Here is a 23,101-nt window from a genome sequence, read left to right on the forward strand (position 1 = left end):
GCTGCTCCTTCAATTGCTTGCAAGAATGAGCAGCAAGCAGAAAGTGTTACTGATAATTTTCCTGCAGCTTTGAATAAATCACCAAAAACCGCAAGGTCAAAGGCAAAACGCAAACGTTCTAAGAAACGTGTCCGATCTGCAGAGTCGTTATCCTTAGCGACTGAGACCTATAATGAGATTCTGCCATTAACAGATAATGAAATTGTCTTTCAGGGGAGTTAAATGGACTTATGAAACTACTAATGAACTTTCCTCCCTGGCTAGGGAAAATAAAGATTTTTGTTTAAAAAAATTATCTGAGTATGATTATGAGGAGATATTACAGAGTATTGAACAAATCAACTTATTTGTAAAGCAAGGAAAGTTTGCATACACTACAGTGCAGCACTTGCTACAGGTATTGGAGATTCTTAGGAATAAGGAATCTGCCAATCACCTGCTAATTAACCCAATATATGTCCCTGCTACAATCATATCTGCAAACCATGATCTGCCTGTTAAGTATGCTTGGAATCCTCCATTTGAGAAAGGAGAGATGGAAGCTCTGGTCAATGAATGGAAGAATGATTCAAGTTCATTTTGTCAATTTTACAGTGCAAAAAGTGAATTGGTATTGAATGCATGCATTAAGTCTGCCTATAACCTAATAAAAACTGGTGTGTGTGAGTATGACTTTGTGGCTCCATTGATTGATGTGTGGGAACTGATTTTGGATGATTTTTTTGTGACTCCGAATTCGCAAATTTGGCGTTCTGACCCGCCTGCTTCAGCACCTTTGGCTGATTCAGCAGGTGATTCGGAGCTCTTTTTGTGTGAAATTGAAGTTCCTGCAATTCCACCCTGTACCATGGATAACTCAGTGTTACTTCCCAGTAAAACAGAAGCCACTGATACATTCTTAACCTTGCCCTGCGCAAATTTCTCAGCAGAGAATCCAGAGGTCCTGCTGACTTCCGAGTCCAGCCTAGCCAGTACTCATGACTCTTTGTTTAGTGAAACAGACACCAGAAAAATCTTGCCTGTCTCTGCAAACACTTCTGCAGAAATTACCTGTGTTAATAAAGTTCAACTCCTGTCTGATCCAGCAGATGCGCAAACATTGTGTCTTGATCTTCCTGTTTCTACACCTCGCTCTAGTTTCGTGAATAACTCAGAGCATCTGCTATGTGAACCTGAAATCGCAGAATTATTACCTTGTTCAGAAAATTTTCCAATAAATTTGCCCTGTACCATGAATTGTGCAGTAGATCTCTCCAATGAAACTCAGGTCACAGAATCATTATGCTGTCCAGCAGGTGCTTCCATGGTTTTGCCCTGCAATATGGACTGTTCAGTGATCCTGTCCAGTGAAGCTGTGGTCGCAGAGTCTTATGCTTCACCCAGTATTTTGGATACTTTAAACCCTCTAGCAGAGGAGGCTGAAGCACTGCTTACCTCAGTTGGTGTTGCAGTAATATTCACTTGTCTAGCAGCTGTTTTGGAATTACAGTCTGCTCTAATAAAACTTGATGAATTTCTGCCCAGCAAAGCAGAAGCCATTGAAATATTGTCCTCGTCAGCAAGTGTGTCAGATACCTTGCCCTGTACACAGTCTGATTTAACCAATGTTGTTGAGTCCCTCTCCAGTGTTGTAACAGCCGAGGAACTCCAGCCCTGTCCTCTGAATGTTTCAGAAGTCTTGCCCTGTAACATGGATAATTCTGATTCTCTGGTCAAAATAATAGAAATCTCAGAATTTCAGTCCGGTCTGATGAGTGTTCCTGAAACCCAGCCCTGTATCCTGAAAGATTCTAGTTCTCTGGCCGCTGTGGCAGAGGTTCCAGAGTCCCCTTCCTGTCCAGGGAATTCCTCAGTTTTGCCTAGTCCAGTGGGGGCTGCTGCAATACTGACTTGTTCTGCAGCGCCTCATGAGCTCCAATCCAGTGTATTAAATGAGTCTCTGTCCAGTCCAGAGGTAGTTGTGGAGTCCCTATCTGGTTCAGTGCATACATCAGAAGATTTGTCCTGTTTTGTTGGTGCCCCTGAATCTGATTTGTTACTGACTTTGCTGGAATCAGCGACATCTAAGTCTGATCCAGTATTCTCGTGTAAAAGTCCAGTGGTTGCGAAGTTTAGTCATGATGATTTTTTTTTGGCCAGTCCTGGTTTTGGTCCTGTCTTGGCTGACCCTGAGGCTCACAGCTCCTTGACATGCCCAGAGGTTTCTCTTGTGCCGGTGTGCCCAGATGTTCTTTGTGTGCCAGAATGCCCAAGTGTGTCTAAGGTGTTAGCGTGCTCTGATGCTTCCTTAGTGGGAACACGTTCTGATGTTGCCAGTCTGCCTGCATGCCCAGAGATGGTTCTGGTCCCTGAAAGCCCTGATATTGATGTTTGTCCTTGTGGCCCTGACTCGGGAATTGCCCTAGGTTCCATAGGGGTTCTTGATAGTTCTCCATGTGAGCCTAAGGGGCGTTCTGACCTATGGGGATCTCTTTGGAGCTTCAAGGTGTTCTGGGAGGTCTCTGAGAAAACCTGTCCTGGTACCTTGGACTGGTTCAACAGTGGGTTTTGTGTTGGTAAAGACAGTACCGGTGGGCATTGCAAAGGCTTTGGCGTTTCTGAACGGTTCCTGGAAGGCGGTGGGTATCGCTCAGGGAATTTCGGAGGGCTTTCTTCTGGAAATCATGGTTCTGATGGGTGTCACACTGGGGCTTGTGGTACTGATGGGCGTGGTTCTGTAGGTTCTGGTTCTGATGGGTCCAGTCTTGTGGGGACTGATTCTGGAATTCGGTCTTGCCGGGCTGTCCCGGTCATCATGAATTATCAGTCAGACTGTTTTGTTGGGAATTTCGGTTTTGAAAAGCGTCTGGAATCCGCTTTTAAAGGCGGGGGTACTGTAATGATCGCTGCTGCAGCAGCTATTACTGGAAGTAGTAGTGCTGCAGCTCAGGCAGTTCTGATCTATTTCCATGCAAGTTGCATAGCTTTGTCTGTCTTTCCCTGCTGTCAGCTTGTGACTGATTATCATTCACCTGTGTGGGAATCTGCATGTCTGCTCCCATTGGATGACCTCAGTATAAAGATCTGCTTCCTGCAGGGTTTCCTTGGGTTTTCTTAGCTTCAGTGTAAGCCAGTCTTGCTGTCGCTTTAGCCCCCGATCGTGTTTCTTGTTATAAAGATACCTTGCTGGTCTTTGCATCATATATTGGTTCATTGCCAATATATATGCATACCAGCACGTTTATTATTTTCCTTGTATTTGTGTTACGTTAATACATCAGTGTCGCTGATGTATACGTACACGAACTGTTTATATCCAGTGTGCAGTTAGTCAGCTTTCCAGCACGTTTTGGTAGGTTGCGCGTACCGTGACCACCCGTGCTGAGGTAGTTACCCTGCTCCTGGTTCTGTTTGTGGATTGCGTTCATCTCTGTGAAGAGATAACGAATCCTTCTGAATCCTGTTCTGTTACCGTTTGTGGATTGCGTTCATCTCTGCGAAGAGATAGCGAATCCTTCTGAGTCCTGTCCCCTGTATTACTCCAGTCCTAGTCAGCGTTCCTGCTTATGTCATATATCGGTTCATTGCCGATATATACATATGTTAGTCAGAAGTTACAAATAGTTTCATTGATAGCTGTAATTGTAATACGCTAGGAAAACATACTTATTGTATATTTATCTGTGTTACGTTCATCTATCTTAATCCTGCTGTTTCCTGACTGTCCTGTCCTGTCTTTGTGAGGCACGCCATCGCCGCAGCGCATTGGCTGCCTCATTCCAGTCTGTCTGGTTTTGGACGCTTGCTGTCGCTAAGTAGCCGCTAGCTAGCAAGCGTTCATTCTGTCTACCTGTCCTGATCTCCTCAGTTCTGGTTTGTGCGCTCAGCGCTACTTTGCGCTGAGACGTTATAACGAAAGCATTGTTTGTGGCTGTCAGATCTGCACCGGCTCTGTGCGCCACAATCTCCTATTGGAGTCAGTCCTCCCCTCCACTATACTAGGGATAGCCTGTTTCCTGGTGCTAGTGTGTGTACCTCCTCCACGCCAGCTCATGCGTTGCATGCTGACTGTGGAGAATACACCACCAAGCCTTACATTAGCAAGGAATTTTGTCAGGAAGGGGATTTGATTAGTGTTCGGGACATACACATTGGCTAAAGTTATTGGTTTACCTGCTAAAGAACCTAGTAGAATCAGATAGTGACCTGCAGGATCTTTGATAGTTTTAGTTATTTGAAGGGGGGGTCCTTTTTTATACAAGATTGCCACTCCTGCTTTTTTCTTAGGTCCTGAGGCTAAGAATACGTCTGGGTATGCTTTAGAGTAGAGATGTACGGAGTCCTGTATAGATATCATTTTTCTTTTCTAACAAATTATATTCAGAAAGTTACTCATTAAATATCAGTATATTCTACTGTACATCGGAGTAAAATGTTACCAAAATTTACTGAATATACTCCAATTTGGTTTGGAGCACAAGAAGAAGGGACACTTATTTTTTTTATAAATATTCCTCTATCATTTTTAGATGCAGACTCCCTAATGGTATCACAGGAGGGATAGCCAGGAAGAGCACATAAGACTCTCTGAGGGTAGCACTGTTTAAGAGTCCTCATCCAATGATACATGAAATAGTTCCAATGTACAGAGAACTTAAAGGACAACTGAAGTGAGAGGGATATGGAGACTGTCATATTTATTTTCTTTTAAGCAATACCAGTTGCCTGGCAGCTCTGCTGATTCTCTGCCTCTAATTCTTGTAGCCATAGACCCTGAACAAGCATGCAGTAGATCAGGTGTTTCTGACATTATTGTCAGAACTGACAAGATTAGCTGCATGCTTGTTTCTGGTGCTATTCAGACATTACTGCAGTCAAATAGATCAGCAGAATTGGCAGGCAACTATTATTACTTAAAAGGAAATACATATGTCAGCCTCCATATACCTCTTACTTCAGTTGTCCTTAAGGTTCAACTAAAACAGGGATGTCATGAAAAATGGCTGCTGGAGTCCAAATTCACAGACATATATTTACAGTGTGTACATTAGCGGACACTTTTTGAAGTCCTATAGCGAATATGGGACTACAGTTTGCTGCAGCAATGACCTGTGGACCGCCAGCAATTACAACTAGAGAGCGCTTTGAGGGCCACTATATAGTGAACACTATGGGAGACCGGGGGGGGGGGGAAGGGCAGAGTGGGAGAGCGACAGCTTCATAACTGTTGATGTACATTAGGAAAATTCAGTCGGCACTACAATTGAAAGCAGGCAGAGTTGAAGTTCTCTTTAGTTTTAATTGCTTGCAGCCCGCAGGCCATTGATGCAGAGCACATTTCTTGCTTTACCGGAAGTCATCACTCTCCCTCACCTAAAGTCATCACTCTGCCTCCCCCTCTGGTCTCTGTAATCCCTTATTCTCTGCATCCACTGACATATTTTTACAGTGTGTACACTGGCAGACATTTTTTTTAGTCCCTTAGCAAATATAGGAATATAGTGAGTGGAGGGAGAAGGCAAATAGATGACTTTGGGTGAGAGACATTGGCGACATCCTGGAAAGCAATTCATGTTCCCTGCAGCAAAGGCCTGCGGGACACAAGCAATTACAACTAGAGTGCCCTTTGGGGGCCACTATATAATGAACACTATGGGAGGGAGGGAGCGACAACTTCATAACTGTTGGTGTGCAGTAGGAAAACACACTACCAATGAAGGCAGGCAGTGTTGGTGGAAGCGAAAAGCAGTATAATCCTTGCAGTGTGTTCTAAGGCAGGATAGGGTGACTTGAATATGTAAAAGTAACATATTGACACAGCTGCAAAATGGAGCAACAAGCAGATCCTTTTATTCCTACAATGCAGGTGTCAATTACAGCAGATGCTGGCAAGTTGGTGTACAGAGAAAGTGTACAGAGAAACGTGCAGAGAAAGCCACTGTGCTAGCTAGCAGAAGCCACTGATTAGCAGCCACTACTGTGCTTCCAGCACTAACAGCCACTGAACAGCAGCTGCCACTGTGCCAGCAGCTGTGTCTCATAGAGAGAGAGTGCTACCCCATTTACACTGCATCTCAGATTGCGGTTCTTTTATCCTATTTATACAGTATGTGTGCCTCTGAGGAAGTGTCTTCTGGCCGTGAAACATGTGTCAGGCAGTTTTTGGTTCTGTACAGTGGATCCTTGCATGACCTGTTTTATATTCCTGCAATCGAGGAGAATTTGTACTTATGAAGAATAAAGATTTGATGCTGTTCCTCTAAAAAAAACCTTATAGTCCTTGGACTGTTTTGTACATATTTGCTTAGTATTTGGGGTGGAACTGTACAAGTATATTTTATCTCTGTATATTGAAGAGAGGCAATCACTCAAAAATGTGTCTAATTATGCGACTTCGGCCCTCTGTCACCCTCCTGAATGTTGATATGGACCTCGGTCTAAAAAGTTTAGACACCACTGAACTAAACCCACTGCCAAATTCAAAAATCCATTGTGCAGCTTTGCTTGCCTATTGTTGTGCATCAGCTTAAGACCTCTAATGCCTCAGCAGTTTCTTATTAGCAGATTCAAATCTTACAACTGCTCAACATCTTCTGCAAGTCTACCAACTTACTTAGAGGACACATTGTTTCTACTGCAATTCAGGTCTGATAGGAAATGTAGTCTGGCACCTATTATTCTGCTTACTTTGTGCCTTACATGGTCTCACCCAACTGACTTGCTGAGTCTTAATCCAGAAAGGAGAGGAAATGAGCTGTGTGCTATTTGCCAAATTGCCAAGTACATTTGGCTCATTAACTAGGTATTCTGTCCACCACTTTGCTTCTTTACACTTTTTGTATTTAGTAATCAAACTGGTTGCTATTAGAATTTGCTATGTTTAGTTTTGGCTTAAGTTGGGCATTAACACCTGAGAACTCTATCACTTAAAAATGTTCAGAAAAAAACATCTTATTTCATATCGAGTAGTGGAGGGTTGTGCAGTTTTTCTTATTTGCCTATGACTACTAGAGTTGGGCCGAACCTCCGATTTTAGGTTCGCGAACCCTGTTCGCGAACTTTCGCAAAAGGTTCGGTTCGCGAAAAAGTTCGCGAACCGCAATAGACTTCAATGGGGAGGCGAACTTTCAAAGTTTTAAAACATTCTATCAGCTGGAAAAATGATAGAAAACATGTTTCAAAAGCTCTAATACCTGGAGCAACACCTAATTGAGTGAAATACACATCACTGCTGGAGGACCCTCCCTCCTCCAAGCAAGGTCCTTTATACCATTTGCCTACCTACACTAATTAGTTATGGGACAGCTGCTACACACTCTGCTAGGGAGATTTTATCCTCCCTCCTCCCTCCTCCCTTCTACCCTTCTACCTTTCTACCTATTCCCTCCTCCCTCCTGCCAGGGAATTATACTATTTTAAAAACCAGTATACATCATACCATAGCTGGGAATACATACATGAGTATACATCATACCATAGCTGGGGATACATACATGAGTATACATCATACCATAGCTGGGAATTGAACCCAGATCTCACTGTGTGGTGGGCACGTCACCCTAAGCACTGTACCACTACAGAAGTAAGTGAAGCTTGCCTAAAATTTAACATTTATGCTCAATGCAATAGAACCATTAAGTTGCTTAAAGGAGAACTGTAGTGAGAGGTATATGGAGGCTGCCATATTGATTTCCTTTTAAGCTATACCAGTTGCCTGGCAGCCCTGCTGATCTATTTGGCTGCAGTAGTGTGAATCACACCAGAAACAAGCATGCAGCTAATCTTGTCAGATCTTACAAAAATGTCAAACACCAGATCATACCATAGCTGGGAATCGAACCCAGATCTCACTGTGTGGTGGGCACGTCACCCTAAGCACTGTACCACTACAGAAGTAAGTGAAGCTTGCCTAAAATTTAACATTTATGCTCAATGCAATAGAACCATTAGGTTGCTTAAAGGAGAACTGTAGTGAGAGGTATATGGAGGCTGCCATATTGATTTCCTTTTAAGCTATACCAGTTGCCTGGCAGCCCTGCTGATCTATTTGGCTGCAGTAGTGTGAATCACACCAGAAACAAGCATGCAGCTAATCTTGTCAGATCTTACAAAAATGTCAAACACCAGATCATACCATAGCTGGGAATCGAACCCAGATCTCACTGTGTGGTGGGCATGTCACCCTAAGCACTGTACCACTACAGAAGTAAGTGAAGCTTGCCTAAAATTTAACATTTATGCTCAATGCAATAGAACCATTAGGTTGCTTAAAGGAGAACTGTAGTGAAAGGTATATGGAGGCTACCATATTGATTTCCTTTTAACCACTTGAGGACCCACCCTTTACCCCCCCTTAAGGACCAGCGCTGTCTTAGCTGATCTGTGCTGGGTGGGCTCTGCAGCCCACTAGGGGGATGATGTGCTGGGGGGGTCTGATCGCTCCTGCCTGCCGGGTGTTGCGGGGGGGGGGCACCTCAAAGCCCCCCTCCGCGGCGAAATCCTCCCCCTTCCTCTCCTACCTGGCCCCCCCTGGAGATCCGGGCTGCACAGGACGCTATCCGTCCTGTGCAGCCAGTGACAGGCTGTCTCCTGTCACATGGCGGCGATCCCCGGCCGCTGATTGGCCGGGGATCACCGATCTGCCTTACGGCGCTGCTGCGCAGCAGCGCCGTACAATGTAAACAAAGCGGATTATTTCCGCTTGTGTTTACATTTAGCCTGCGAGCCGCCATCGGCGGCCCGCAGGCTATTCACGGAGCCCCCCGCCGTGAATTGACAGGAAGCAGCCGCTCGCACGAGCAGCTGCTTCCTGATTAATCAGCCTGCAGCTGGCGACGCAATACTGCGTCGCTGGTCCTGCAGCTGCCACTTTGCCGACGCACGGTATAAGCGTGCGGTCGGCAAGTGGTTAAGCAATACCAGTTACCTGGCTATCCTGCAGATCCTCTGCCTCCAATCCTTTTAGCCCTAGACCCTGAACAAGCATGCAGCAGATCTGGTGTTTGACATTTTTGTAAGATCTGACAAGATTAGCTGCATGCTTGTTTCTGGTGTGATTCACACTACAGTGGCTGGATAGTGTACTGGTTAAGGGCTCTGCCTTTGACATGGGAGACCAGGGTTTGAATCCTGGCTAGGTCAAGTACCTATTCAGTAAGGAGTTCAAGGCAAGACTCCCTAACACTGCAGGGTGGCCTCTTGAGCGTGTCCCTGTGGCTGCAGCTCTTGAGCGCTTTGAGTCTGACAGGAGAAAAGCGCTATACAAATGTTTGGATTATTATTACTGCAGCCAAATAGATCAGCAGGGTTGCCAGGCAACTGGTATAGCTTAAAAGGAAATCAATATGGCAGCCTCCATATACCTCTCACTACAGTTCTCCTTTAAGCAACCTAATGGTTCTATTGCGTTGAGCATAAATGTTAAATTTTAGGCAAGCTTCACTTACTTCTGTAGTGGTACAGTGCTTAGGGTGACGTGCCCACCACACAGTGAGATCTGGGTTCGATTCCCAGCTATGGTATGATCTGGTGTTTGACATTTTTGTAAGATCTGACAAGATTAGCTGCATGCTTGTTTCTGGTGTGATTCACACTACTGCAGCCAAATAGATCAGCAGGGCTGCCAGGCAACTGGTATAGCTTAAAAGGAAATCAATATGGCAGCCTCCATATACCTCTCACTACAGTTCTCCTTTAAGCAACCTAATGGTTCTATTGCGTTGAGCATAAATGTTAAATTTTAGGCAAGCTTCACTTACTTCTGTAGTGGTACAGTGCTTAGGGTGACGTGCCCACCACACAGTGAGATCTGGGTTCGATTCCCAGCTATGGTATGATCTGGTGTTTGACATTTTTGTAAGATCTGACAAGATTAGCTGCATGCTTGTTTCTGGTGTGATTCACACTACTGCAGCCAAATAGATCAGCAGGGCTGCCAGGCAACTGGTATAGCTTAAAAGGAAATCAATATGGCAGCCTCCATATACCTCTCACTACAGTTCTCCTTTAAGCAACCTAATGGTTCTATTGCGTTGAGCATAAATGTTAAATTTTAGGCAAGCTTCACTTACTACTGTAGTGGTACAGTGCTTAGGGTGACGTGCCCACCACACAGTGAGATCTGGGTTCGATTCCCGGCTATGGTATGATGTATACTGGTTTTTAAAATAGTATAATTCCCTGGCAGAAGAGACCCTCCTCCCTCCGGTAGAAGGGTAGAAGGGTAGAAAGGGAGGAGGGAGGCCAATTAAAATCTCCCTAGCATAGTGTGTAGCAGCTGTCCCATAACTAATTAGTGTAGGCAGACAACTGAGTCAAATGGTATAAAAGGACCTAGCTTGAAGGGAGGGTGGGTGGGGTCTTAAGCAGTGTGTTTCACAATAACATGTCTGCTGACAGTAAAATGGAGGCGAAAATTTTTGCTTTATGGGGCGAATCGAACTTCCGCAAAAGTTCGCCTGATGCAGGCGAACGCGAACCCCCAAAGTTCGCCTGGAACCATTCGCCGGCGAACCGTTCGGCCCAACTCTAATGACTACTCAGAGTCTTTAGGGTCCTTTTCCATTCATAAAGTGATGCAAATGCGGCTACCCAGACACAACGCATCACTTCCACTGCTGGCTGCATCACTTCCGCATCTCCCGATGTGGAAGTGAATTGAGGAGATGGGACACTGATGGGGGCGGATGCAGCTGTGCGAGAATCTGTAGCATGCTGCAGATTCTCGGATCGCTCCACACCGCTCCGAACAACATGCATGGAATAGAAACTATTCCATTGCCGTGCATGTGTTTCAGGACACCAGCGGTACCATGCAGCTATGTAGCCGCATCGCACCGCGTCTAATGGAAATGGGCCCTTAAAGAGAAACTCCGACCAAGAATTGAACTTTATCCCAGTCAGTAGCTGATACCCCCTTTTACATGAGAAATCTATTCCTTTTCACAAACAGACCATCAGGGGGCACTGTATGACTGATATTGTGGTGAAGCCCCTCCCACAAGAACTCTGAGGACCTGGCAGTTTCATGTCTGTGAACATTGTTGCATTGTGGGAAATAGCTGTGTACAGCTGTTTCCAACTGCCAAAAAAGCGTGCAGCAGCTACATCACCTGCCAACAGTAAAAATGTCACCGTGTAATACATGTCAGAATGTAAATCAGGGATTTAAAAGACTTTACAATGGGCAAACACTGACAAAATCATTTATACATACGGTAATTATTGTAAAAATGAAGCACTTTTTTATTACATTATTTTCACTGGAGTTCCTTTTTAAAGTGAACCGAGCACCTTTTTTATCATTCAGGACATTTCTATAGCACATGAAAAATTCATGCCGACAATCTGTTTCATTATTAAAATAAACTTTCATTTTACCTTGTATTTTACATTGAAAGTAGATTAATTACCCTGTTTCAGCAGGGCTGCCCGGCCGTCCCGGCCGCAGAGCTTTCAGGTTCCTAATTGTTTTATTGGGCTAATTACCAAGAGGTAAACAATGCTATTAGACAACAAAGGGGGTTTGTAATTAGGACTGTTTCTTCAAAGACCTAGTTTGTGTCAATGTGTCAAGATAGCATCTCTGACTTCTGTAAATAAGGAATGTGAGAAGGGGAGGGGGGAACATGGTAGCTTCTATGCCAGGAGAGATTCCATTGAAAGAGAATGTGCTCAGTTCCCTTTAAGATACACATAGAAAGAATGGTGTCCCTGACTAACTGCAACATTAGCCATTAACTTTACCCCTAAGGCAAAAAATGACTGTATTTTTCTGGCAGTTTTGCTTGTTATTTCACTACATGTCTCTCAGGGGCGTCTCTAGCCATTTTGTCACTCCAGGCGAGAAATCCTGTGGCCCCCCCCCCCCCCCCCCGTGATTGCCCCCAGTCCCATACCCCGCACCCCTCATGGTGAACACCACTCCTGTGGTGAACCCCACCCCCAAGACCCCCGAAAATCATAATGCAGCAGCGTTTTACCAGAAAATTTACTTATTGCGGCATGGGTTCACCAGAAAATAGTTGTTATGCAGCAGAGCGTTTCACCATAAAATATACTTATTGCGACATGCACTCACACACACCACACACAGTACACACACACACACTATACACACACACAGTGTACACACACACACACACACACACAGTACACACACTGCACACAACATACACACTATACACAGTACACACACACACACACACACACACTAGACATGCACAGCACAGTACACACACTATACACACACACACACACACACACACACACACACAGTACACACACTGCACACAACATACACACACACACACAGTACACACACTGCACACAACATACACACTATACACAGTACACACACACACTTTAGACACGCACAGCACAGTACACACACACACACACACACACACACACACACACACACACACACAGTACACACACTGCACACAACATACACACACACACACAGTACACACTGCACACAACACACACACACACACACACACACACACACACACACACACACACACACACACACAGAGCACACTATACACAGCACACAGTAGACATACACTATACACATACAGAGATAGGAGGAGTGGAGTGAGACTGAGAATAGCCTGAGATGGAGCAGTTTATCTGTATTGCAGTCCCACATTACACAGAGACTAGTTGCTGGTAATAGGACTGCTGTCCCTGCCAATCTCTTACACAAGTCAGCAAGCAGCCCTACTGGAGTCTAGGGACTGTCAAAACTTTTCAACCTGTTTAAGACCTTATCTGCACATGCAGTCATTATAACAATGGAGAGAGACCAGACAGATTTTTTCCCACTGACCCTCCAGACGAGTTCTACATCATGCTGTGTATATTTACCAGCTAGCCTGCCCTCTAATTGCACTTTTATCAGCTAGCCTAGTATTTTACATTGCCTTACATCAACAAACCTGAATACAGCAGACACAGGACCAACCCTAAATCATTGAATGAAAGGCGGCCTGGGGGGAAGTCAATGCCTGGCTGCTACACAGTCTCTACATCCACGCAGTTAGCAGTAGCAGAGAGAGAGGGACTGAATTCTCAGGAGTTGGACTCAGGAGCTGATGATGCTGTACTCCTCGGATCCCTGACTAGGATGAGTGCCTTCTCTCACTGACTCATTCATTACTGTGGTTCTTTGAATCATTGAGCTGAAGTCCAGTCAGCCCCGCTGCTGCTGTGTAAACTGACACCTGAGTCAGCTGAGAGGCATTTCTTCTCTCACTACTCAGTGCAGAAGCGCCCTTGCCTCTTCCTGTCGCCTTAGGCGAAAATTTATAGCTGCCTAATGGCTCGGACGCCTCTGTTTGTCTCTGATTACTGTACTGTTATTAGAGGGTGGTTGGATGTACAGACACTATCTGGCCTTCCTCAGTCTGCAGAGCACTTCCAAGCACACTGGTTTATGTTCATGGAGAAGAAGGAAGCAAGGACTGGGAATGCAAAACATTTATATTCTGATACGTTTTCTAACCTGTTTGATTGACTCCTCCCCCTGGCAGCAGCATTTCCTGCAGGCACCACGAGATCATCACCTCTTTCTGCAGTTGTTAGTAATTTTATGTCTAAAGATATTCTTACACAGTTCCCAGCACAGCACATCTCGTGAGTGACAGATGAATATGAACAGAAACCACTGAAACCAAACTCTTCAGCTTATCTTTTGTAGATCACATCTGCAGAAAGTGTATACATATTCACTTATCTGAAATCTGATGCCTTTTGCAGTACAAAAAGAGCACTTTGGATGAAGTGGACTCCCTAATACATCAATTTCTGAAACAGAATATAAGCTCTGTTTAAGAATTTTGCACTGATTGCTTCTTAGTTTACATATTAAACTCAGTATTTGTGAGATGTATAATGAATTAAGTGTTTATTTGAAATCATTAACTTACTATAAACTGCTTTTTGTGGGGTTTTTATTACGTGTGGTACAAAAATGCTACTGATTTAGTGCTGTCCTTGGCACACCGCATCCTTTCCTGTAATGGAAATACTATTTATAACAGTAATTCTATATTGTTTATGTTGCAGCTTCATACATGTGTCAAGCTGAAACTTCAAAGCAAAGCCTGAAAGACAACTTCAAAAGAAATATCCAAGGCGTGGCTGCAATATTGCTCAAGAATATCATTAGGGAACAACATTCCCTAAAGAAACTCACAGCAGAGCCCAGGAAAAGTCCACCCATCCCTCCAGGTGTCCACCACCAGCCAAACACCCCAACAAAGTTTAGCATTTTTTTTTTTAGATTGAACCAAATACTACACCATAATAACAGTTTTTCCTGGTAGTTTCATGATGGCTGCCAGGCTCTTGTTCACTGGTCTTATTCCCAGGCTCCATTCCTGAAATTCCCACGAGCCTGGCAGTCCATGCCATATCCTTTACTATAGGGCTCTGTTTATGGAGGGGTGTATAGGTGACTGACTGACACCTGCCCCCTCCAATAATCCACAATCAGGTTCTGCATCATCGCAGAATAAATGTCTAACATATTACCCTCCCGAGGAGCACTAAATGCCAGTGCCAATCCTGACATGGTTAGACCAATTCCACTCTTTGATCGTCAAGGCAAAATCAATATCCAAGAGGCACACCACTGGCTCAAAAACTGAGGATACATGTTTCCTTAAAGAAAACCTGAACTGAAAATTAAAAGTCAAAATAAACATACACAAGTCACACTTACCTCCCATGTAGTCTACTCCTCTATCTCTTCCTCCTCTCCTGCGTCCTGTTTGTCCACTGTGATCAAGGGAATTCTCCGTCCACCATTTTGAAAATGGCCATTACCCCATAACAGCTTTCTGGTCAGCACACTGTTAAACTGTAACATCGCCCAGTTGAGCCATAAAGAAACATGGACATTACCAGGCACTTCAGTTGTCCACTCAGCTATAACTGACAGCAACTGATATATAACTGACAGCAACTGATATATTTCAGTTCTGACAAAATGTTGTCAGAACTGGAAGGGATCACTGTAAGAAGAAAATAGTGAGCTTCTGAGAGGAACTGATGGCAAGGTAACTACAGTATGTAATGTTCATTTGAAGTTACCTCATGTGTTTATTTTAATTACTTTTACTCAGTACAGGTTCCCTTTAAGATGCTGCATCACTGATCTGAAATGCAGTACAAAATAGATGCTCTAACATTTACAGGATGGATATGAAGGTTTGCTGTGTAAAAAAAAGTGTTATCCGCTTATAAACTTACTACGGGTGCTACATAAACAGGATCCAGTGACATTCCATGTCATGATTCTCTGCTGCCCAGTCTCCAGTGATCTCAGCAGACATTTTTACAGAAGACTTGGCAAAGTTCACATGTAACCATTGAGTCATGAAATCGTGGTAAATCATTAGGATAATTTCTTTACACAGTAAATCCTCTAGCTTATCCTTCATCACTTGGCGAAATTATACACAGGCGGTCTGGATTTTAAGTCCAGCCTTTTCTAAAAGATCTTCCAGGACAGATTTTAGATCAAAGTAATACATTGACTAGTTTTCCTAAGTAATTGATAATAAATAATATAATGTTTCAATAATGTACAGGCTTTGTGTTAAAATGGACCTGAATAATTGTTGAAAAACTGAAAAATAAACTCGTTGGCTCACACGCATAAATGTGGAGAGGAAAGCACTTTTCAACTGCCTCAACTAACCACCTTGTAGAATTTGTACAAGGTTGAGAAAAGTGTCTGCTGGATATTTTGTAGCAGTCTATCGGTGTTTATCAACTTACTACAATCTGTTTATCAATACGTACTACAATCTGTCTTTCTTCAGAGAGAAATTGAGACCATTTCTTTAAAGACACAACTCCTACCAAATGCCTATTAACTGCTCCGCAGTCAGTTCGCAAGAATCATATTGGTGGTCCCAAGGCATTCAGATGGAAACCCCATTAATGTCTACTCTGAAGACCAATCAGTACTGCTTCCTGTTTTTACAAAGGGAAACACATACTCAAGCAATTGGATAAGCACCATCAAATATGTAAGCAAAAATATAACAAGAAAACTGTCAAAATTACAGGTAGAATGTGCAGAAAACCCAAGAAATCACATTACTAAACCACAGATGAAGAAGGTCTTAACACAGCATCAAACTATAATATCTTGTATTAATTCATCAATAATTGGGGATTAAAAGCAATTAATAACACAATTGGTGGGGGAACAATAATTGATAAACATGAGTATGGAAATAAATGTGCGTTGAGTACAAAACAGAATATTGATAGAAATAAATGGTGTCAGCAGCACAGGTAATTAGAACCACAAAAATAATGGAATGTCATATCCATTGCAGCCCGTCCAGTGCATAAATGTTAATGAAAGTGTGCAAAGAAGGAACCTTCTATTTCTTATACAATGTGTAAGAACAGAAGTAATATTTTAGAAAGAGGAATCTTGTTTCTGTGTGTAGAATCTACTCGTATGAGCAGCTAGAATCCTTTCCTTTCCTTTCCTGGAGTCATCTATCCAGCTGGTGGTCATCTCTCCAGACAAGCGTCATCATCTCTCCAGCTAGTGGTGATCTCTCCAGACAAGGGTCATTATTTCTCCAGCTTTTGGTCATCTCTCCAGACAAGGGTCATCATATCTCCAGCTGGTGATCATCTCTCCAGACAGGGTTCCTCATCTCTCTAGCCGAGGTTCATCACTCCAGACAGGGGTCATCATTTCTCCAGCTGGGGGGAATCTCTCCAGACAAGGTCCTCATCCCAGCTGGTATTAGCCTCTCCAGACAGTGGCTTGCAATAGAAACAGAGGCGCCAGTAAACATTGATCATAGGTAAAAACAGATAAAAGTTGGGGGGCAAGGGTGTACTTACTTCCCCAAAACCAAACACAACCACTATGTATGGTTTAAACAAGATTTAATTCATACTCCAGACCAAATGCAACGCGTTTCGCGGGTCTCTAGCCCGCTTCCTCAGGCAATCATACAGATAGGAGTAACTCAGAAGTTGTGTAGAAAGTACAGCACCTCTCCAGACAGGGTTCATCATCTCTCTAGCCAGGGGTCATCACTCCAGACAGGGGTCATCACTTCTCCAGATGGAGGGAATCTCTCCAGATAGGGGTCTCCCAGTTGGTGTCCATCATCTCTACAGCTGAGGTTCAATAGAGCTTTTACATTAGTAAAGACAGACATATATAGTGAGTTAAACAATAGAGAAGCAAGACAAAAGAATAAAAAAAAAAGGTGCAGAGTAGAAAACAAAAGGAATGGAATGCAAGGCAGGAAAGGGTGTCATACTTTCTTGAAAATCAATTGTCAAGTTGATTAGATCTATATTCATTAGATATATATGGGGTCATGAGAAAGTTCCGTGCCTTCGGTATGCCCTGCTCTCAAAAAAATATATTAGGGGAGGTTTGGGGCTACCTGACATTGAATGGTATCATAGGGCAATTGCTCTATCCCACATAGTAGACTGGAATCATAGTCGTGAAACAAAGTAGTGGGTCGAATTAGAATCCCAGATTCTGGATCTGGATGTTAGGACTATGCCCTGGATCCCTGTGTGTCTTAGGAAGTCTATAGCATTTACAACCTTATTAGTAAGGAATGTTTTGTGAGTTTGGGATGGTCTAATGCTGTCGCAGGGATCTTCACTCTTATATTCATCTATACCGAGTCCTCTCACTCCTATTTTTTGATAATCTGGGATTTCCTCCCACAGTTAAAGTTAAAAGTTTTTTGGGTCTCAATAGAAGGGACTGTCCAACAATAGGGAGTTTCCTAATTAATGGAAACACCCCTCTTATTATGGAATTGTGGCCTGAAAGCATTAGAAACTTTGATCTTATGGAATGGTTACAATATCAGCACCCTCATCTCAGATAATGAGATGTTGCACGGCCTTTGAGAATCTATGTGTCAGCGAACATCGCCCCGAGCATGTTTTATCAAAAATCTACTTTCTCCTTTTGGAGGTCTTCCCTAACCAGTTTAATTGTATCTGTGTACAATGGGAAACGGACGTAGGTAAACAGTTTTCACCTAGCGACTGGATAACGGCTCTGGCACTGACGCATGGGTCCTCGAGGTCGAGTAAAGTACTGGAAAGGAACTATAGGCTTTTGATCCGGTGGTTTCGTACCCCAGCACAGATCTCAAGATGGCGAGAGGGTGTTTCGGAGGTCTGCTGGAGATGCGGGAAGGAGTGCGGGGACTATTTACATATGTGGTGGGGCTGTGACAGTATTACCCATCTATGGAGGCTCGCATTTGAGTGTTTTGAGGAAATGAGTTTATGCCAAGTAGCCCATTCACCAGAAATAGCATTACTTTCTATGTTTCCGGGCTCAGTAAAACATGCAAAGGGATCTATTTTGTGTCATCTGATGTCCTCAGTCAGGTATTTGATAGCTAAAAACTGGAAGGTGGCTACCCGATTGGGGGCATTACAATGGGCTGAGGCCCTCAATGACACAATAGGGATGGAGGATTTGGGTTTGTAGGCTCAGAATCAAATGGCTAAGTTCCATAGCCAATGGGCTTCATGGCTGGAGTTCAAGGAAAAACTCGGGGGAGAGCCTTCTAATTGGGAAGAGTGGAACCTCGAGGAGGAAAGGCTATAGCTATACTGGGCGCTGAAGGGTCTGATGTGATACCCAATCTGAGAAGCACCCCCCCCCCCCCCCAAAAAAAATAAAGGGGGGCATTTTTTTTTCATTTGTTTTGGCTGGATGTTTGTTTGTTAGTATGTTTGTCAGTTATATTTTTCTACAAAAATGGGTCTAAAGTAGTTCATACCATCATGGTAATAGCGATTTAGGAAAAAGTGGGTAATGCAGTTCCATTGGGTGAGGAAACAACGTGAGTGTTTTTTTATTCTCCCTCTCCATCCCTCTTCATGGCCCAACTTCTTTCTCCTTCCCTTTCTGGGGGTGGAGGGGGTGGGTGGAGAGGAGAGTGGTGTGAAAACCCCCTGGATTTCCGATTAGCTAAAAAGAAAAAAACAAAAGGAAAAAAAATACTTTCTTGAAAGCAATAAGTTACAAAAAGATGTGTGTAGCACTGATGCATATTTATAGCGATTGTTTACCAAAAGTGAATTCTCCAATAGACTTCCCCATTGAAATTATTTATGGTGCGTTTGGATTCCTTAGTGAAAGCTATTAATCTCCTTGACTCCCGGCTGCCTCATGTAGATGATGATGGTTTTGGGGTGGGGAGGAGGAGGAACATAGAGAGCTGTCTCTCCAATAAAATTGCATGTCTTCTCAACAGGCAATGGAGCTATAGGACTCAGCCAGCCAGGTATGTTATTCATAATTACAGCAGATAGTACCGATATGCAATGCACAAAACGTTTTGTATTTCTAATTAATGCACACTTACCATATAGTTCTTGTAATTATAGAGCATTAACATATTAGTGCTTTACAGCACACATAAAACAATGACATCTGTCCCTGACCTCAAAACAGATCAAAATGGATGCTGTTGACCCATAAATATGTATACAGGACAGCCAGTCTGATCAGACGCCAGTCATTCCACAAGAATGTTTTAGGGATATTGTCATTGTTTGCCTGGCCTTGCTGAAATCTGCATGATTCATGCAACAACCTGTTGGAGGAGATGTCTATGCTGCACTTTTTCATACAGGTCTGTATGAGGATGAACTTATGGCTCTCTCCCTGTTAGCAGTGGTAATTGTACTCAAAGTCAGACAAGAAATGACAGCAGCACTTAGACTACGAAGTCATTTCTCTGCATGAATGAATGGTTTCCAGACAAGGTAAGTGTAATAAATGATATACAGTAGCTGGAACTATATACATGACTTGGCTCATTGATGACAAATGGCCCTGCGGTGGTATAAATAAACTGAAATTAACACGACAAGAATTACAGAGGGAAAATATTATGAAACAGCACTCAGTAGATCAAATGAGTAAAATGGCTCTGCTAGTCAATGGCTTGGCGACTGCTCTATATCTGAAAGCAGCAAGTTTGTAATGGCAAAACGCAAAAGCTGGTTTATGTTTTTCAGCAGGAGCATTTGCGTGAAGCTTGGGTGACAGAAGAGAAAGTGCAGACTGTACAGCAAAACTCAGAAGCGTAGCATCCATGGAAAATTGTGGAGAGTGGCACCAACAAGCCTGAATGCTATGACTGGTTCTAAACTAATGATTTTCCCTTCTGTATAACAGGCAAACATTCTGAAGTGATTTAGGCCAAAATGCTACAAGTTTGCAATTATTAACTTCTACTGACTGAGTACAGATGACTATTTCTAGACCCCTATATGATAACAGATTGGTCCACTGCTGATTGGTGCATAACATTTTACCTGAAGCAAGCACAATGTCTATATGTGTAAATAATGCAAGGAGTAAATGACTGGTGTAATGCTGGGATTACACGTTACGTTATTTGCAAAGAATCGTTCCAATAGATGCCTTCAATGAGAAAATTCCGACATGTCGGATGTTCCGCTCGATCCTTTTCCGCTCGATTTCTCATAGAAGTGAATCGATAAAAGATAAGAAAAACGAGTGGAAGATAAGAGAATCGAGCAGAAAAGCGAATGGCTAATAGATTGGGCGCCGAATCGAACGCAAAAAACGTAACGTGTAATCCCACCATTGCATACTACATAGCCTTTCAGCTCTTCCTGCAATGCTCTTTTTGAATAGCAAGTATGCAGGGATAAAGAGGGGTCTTTCTGCGATAGCAATTTTTGGTAAAGGAGTACTACCACAAAAGCAATCCTGTACCAGAAAGGTATTGCCAGTACAAAGACCTGGTGCAGCTCCCTGCAGACGTTTTGCTCAAAATTAGCACTGCAGTGAGGGCAGTAAGTTTTCATAGATGTTTTTTTTCATCCTTAGTGGACACTGTGTTAATGTTGATACAAGTTCCCTTTCAAAGTTAAAGTGACCCTTTATTGGGGCCAAACATACCTGTCAAATGGTAAGGCTGTACACAATGCATCCTTACCTCCCCAGCAGCACAGGATGTTGCCATTAAATTATGCTCTGCTGCTGAGCCATGGAGAGTCCTCATATTCAGATGAAACACTTCTGTGAACCAGGACACAGCATGAAAGATCTAAAAGTACTTGTTCTTAAGGGTAACTTCAAAAATGATCAATCAAGAAAAATTTCTGAGTAGAAATTTATGAAAATGTTCAAGACATTAACAGAAGGTTTAAATTGTGGAACAGGAATCATGACACCTTTTGTAACATGATTGATTTGGCTTCATGATCTTCAGAAACCTGCTGGATTTCATGTTTGGTTGCACTAACTCACTGGCTCCAGCCTGCTGATCACCTGACACCTAACGGATAAACAGTAATCAGCACAACTGTCATCTTCGTGTTTACCATTTATCTGCATCAGTGTTTTACTTCAGCTAACATCTGGAAATATGCCTAAAGAAGGGGACTAGATCCCAGAAAGCTTGCATCATTTAACTCTATTAGTTAGCCATTAAAATGTATTATTTTTTACAAAACATTGTTTTTTTCTACCTACATATTCAGATAAGAATTTCACTATGGGCTCAACTACTATCTCTGCCCCCTTTCACCACTTGACAGCTCTTTGGCCTCTGTATTGGACCATGATGTAAGCAAGGTGTTGGGAGCTATACAGCCAGCATGGCGGTAGGCATGAAAGGGGGAGGAGTAGGTGTAAAGCACAGCTGGATTTTTGAACTAGGATATCCATCCAAATACTGAGACTACTAGGACAAAACCTAATCAGCTGCAGTGGCCATTGTAGTGTTGGAAGAGCACCCATACAGCTTATCCAACATTTGAACATACCAGACAATATTATTTAAATTTGCTAGCTAATTTTTTTTTGACTGTTGCTGTACCTGACTGGCTATAGCGTCCTTTTTGTAAAGCTACAATACATCCCCATCTGTTGAAGAGAACTAGTGACAGCATTTTCCATACCCATTCTGAATAAAAGGAGGGAGATTCCATCCAAAGTACAAGCTAACCAAAATTGTACTGTGCCTGGTAGAAGATTATGTGGTCTCCATCTCTGCTAACCCCTATAACTGCTCTATGCTTGTCCTGGCCCTCAGGCTTTAGGGGATAAGGGACGTGAAAAGCCAGGGCTTGTTAGTTCACATTCAGTTCTATAGTTTTGCTGAGGCTGTTGGATCTACTTTTGCCGTAAAAGGTAGATTGGCTGTCAGTTGAAATGAATAGAGAAAGCACCTACTTTCTACTAACAGCACTAACTACCGTAGCAGTTGGAGGATGCAACAGCATTGGATGTAACTAAAGATAGTCCCAGCACCAGAGCAGGGACAAGGTCCTCCAGCACCCAAGGCTGAGACATCAAAGTGCGCCCCTCCATGCCTCCCACCCCAGCTGTCACACACTGATTGCTATTAGACTAAGAGGGCCACACAGTGGCGTAGCTAAGGAGCTGTGGGCCCCGATGCAAGTCTTACATTGGGGCCCCCAAACACTCTATACGTAACAATTGATACAGCGCACCAAAACCTGCCAATGGCAACTACAGTGTCAGAAGTGCAAGAAGGGGATGGAGAGCAGTTTTTGTTAATAATTACCACTAGTCCAAATAGCTATAGAAGTCATTATTATGAGCACAGGACCAATAGAGAGCTAATACTGCAGTTGAGGGAGGGCCCTTCGGGGCCCCTCTGGCCCAAGGGCCCCGATGCGGTCGCAACCTCTGCAACCCCTATTGCTACGCCCCTGGGGCCACAGGGCCCACAACCTCCCCAAGACCTTAATATCTAGTTATCTGGCTAGCAGTCACTGCTATGTATCCCCTTTTCTTATTTCTTTCTGCTTCATACACAATTAGGAATGACAGCTGAATGAATTGTGCGCCCCCTCCTACACTGCGCCCTGAGGCTGGAGCCTCTCCAGCCTATGCCTCGGCCCGGCCCTGCCCAGCACAGAGCTTCCAACTGTCTCTCTGGATAGACAATCCCTCTTTTGGAACCCAGTACTTCTGTCCCTTTTTCTTTCTTATTTGTCCCTCTTTCAGGACTGATGTAAGGATTTATATACAGTGGGATGTGAAAGTTTGGGCAACCTTGTTAATTGTCATAAT

This window comes from Hyperolius riggenbachi, chromosome 1 (assembly GCF_040937935.1).
Source record: "Hyperolius riggenbachi isolate aHypRig1 chromosome 1, aHypRig1.pri, whole genome shotgun sequence".
Lineage (NCBI taxonomy): Eukaryota > Metazoa > Chordata > Amphibia > Anura > Hyperoliidae > Hyperolius > Hyperolius riggenbachi.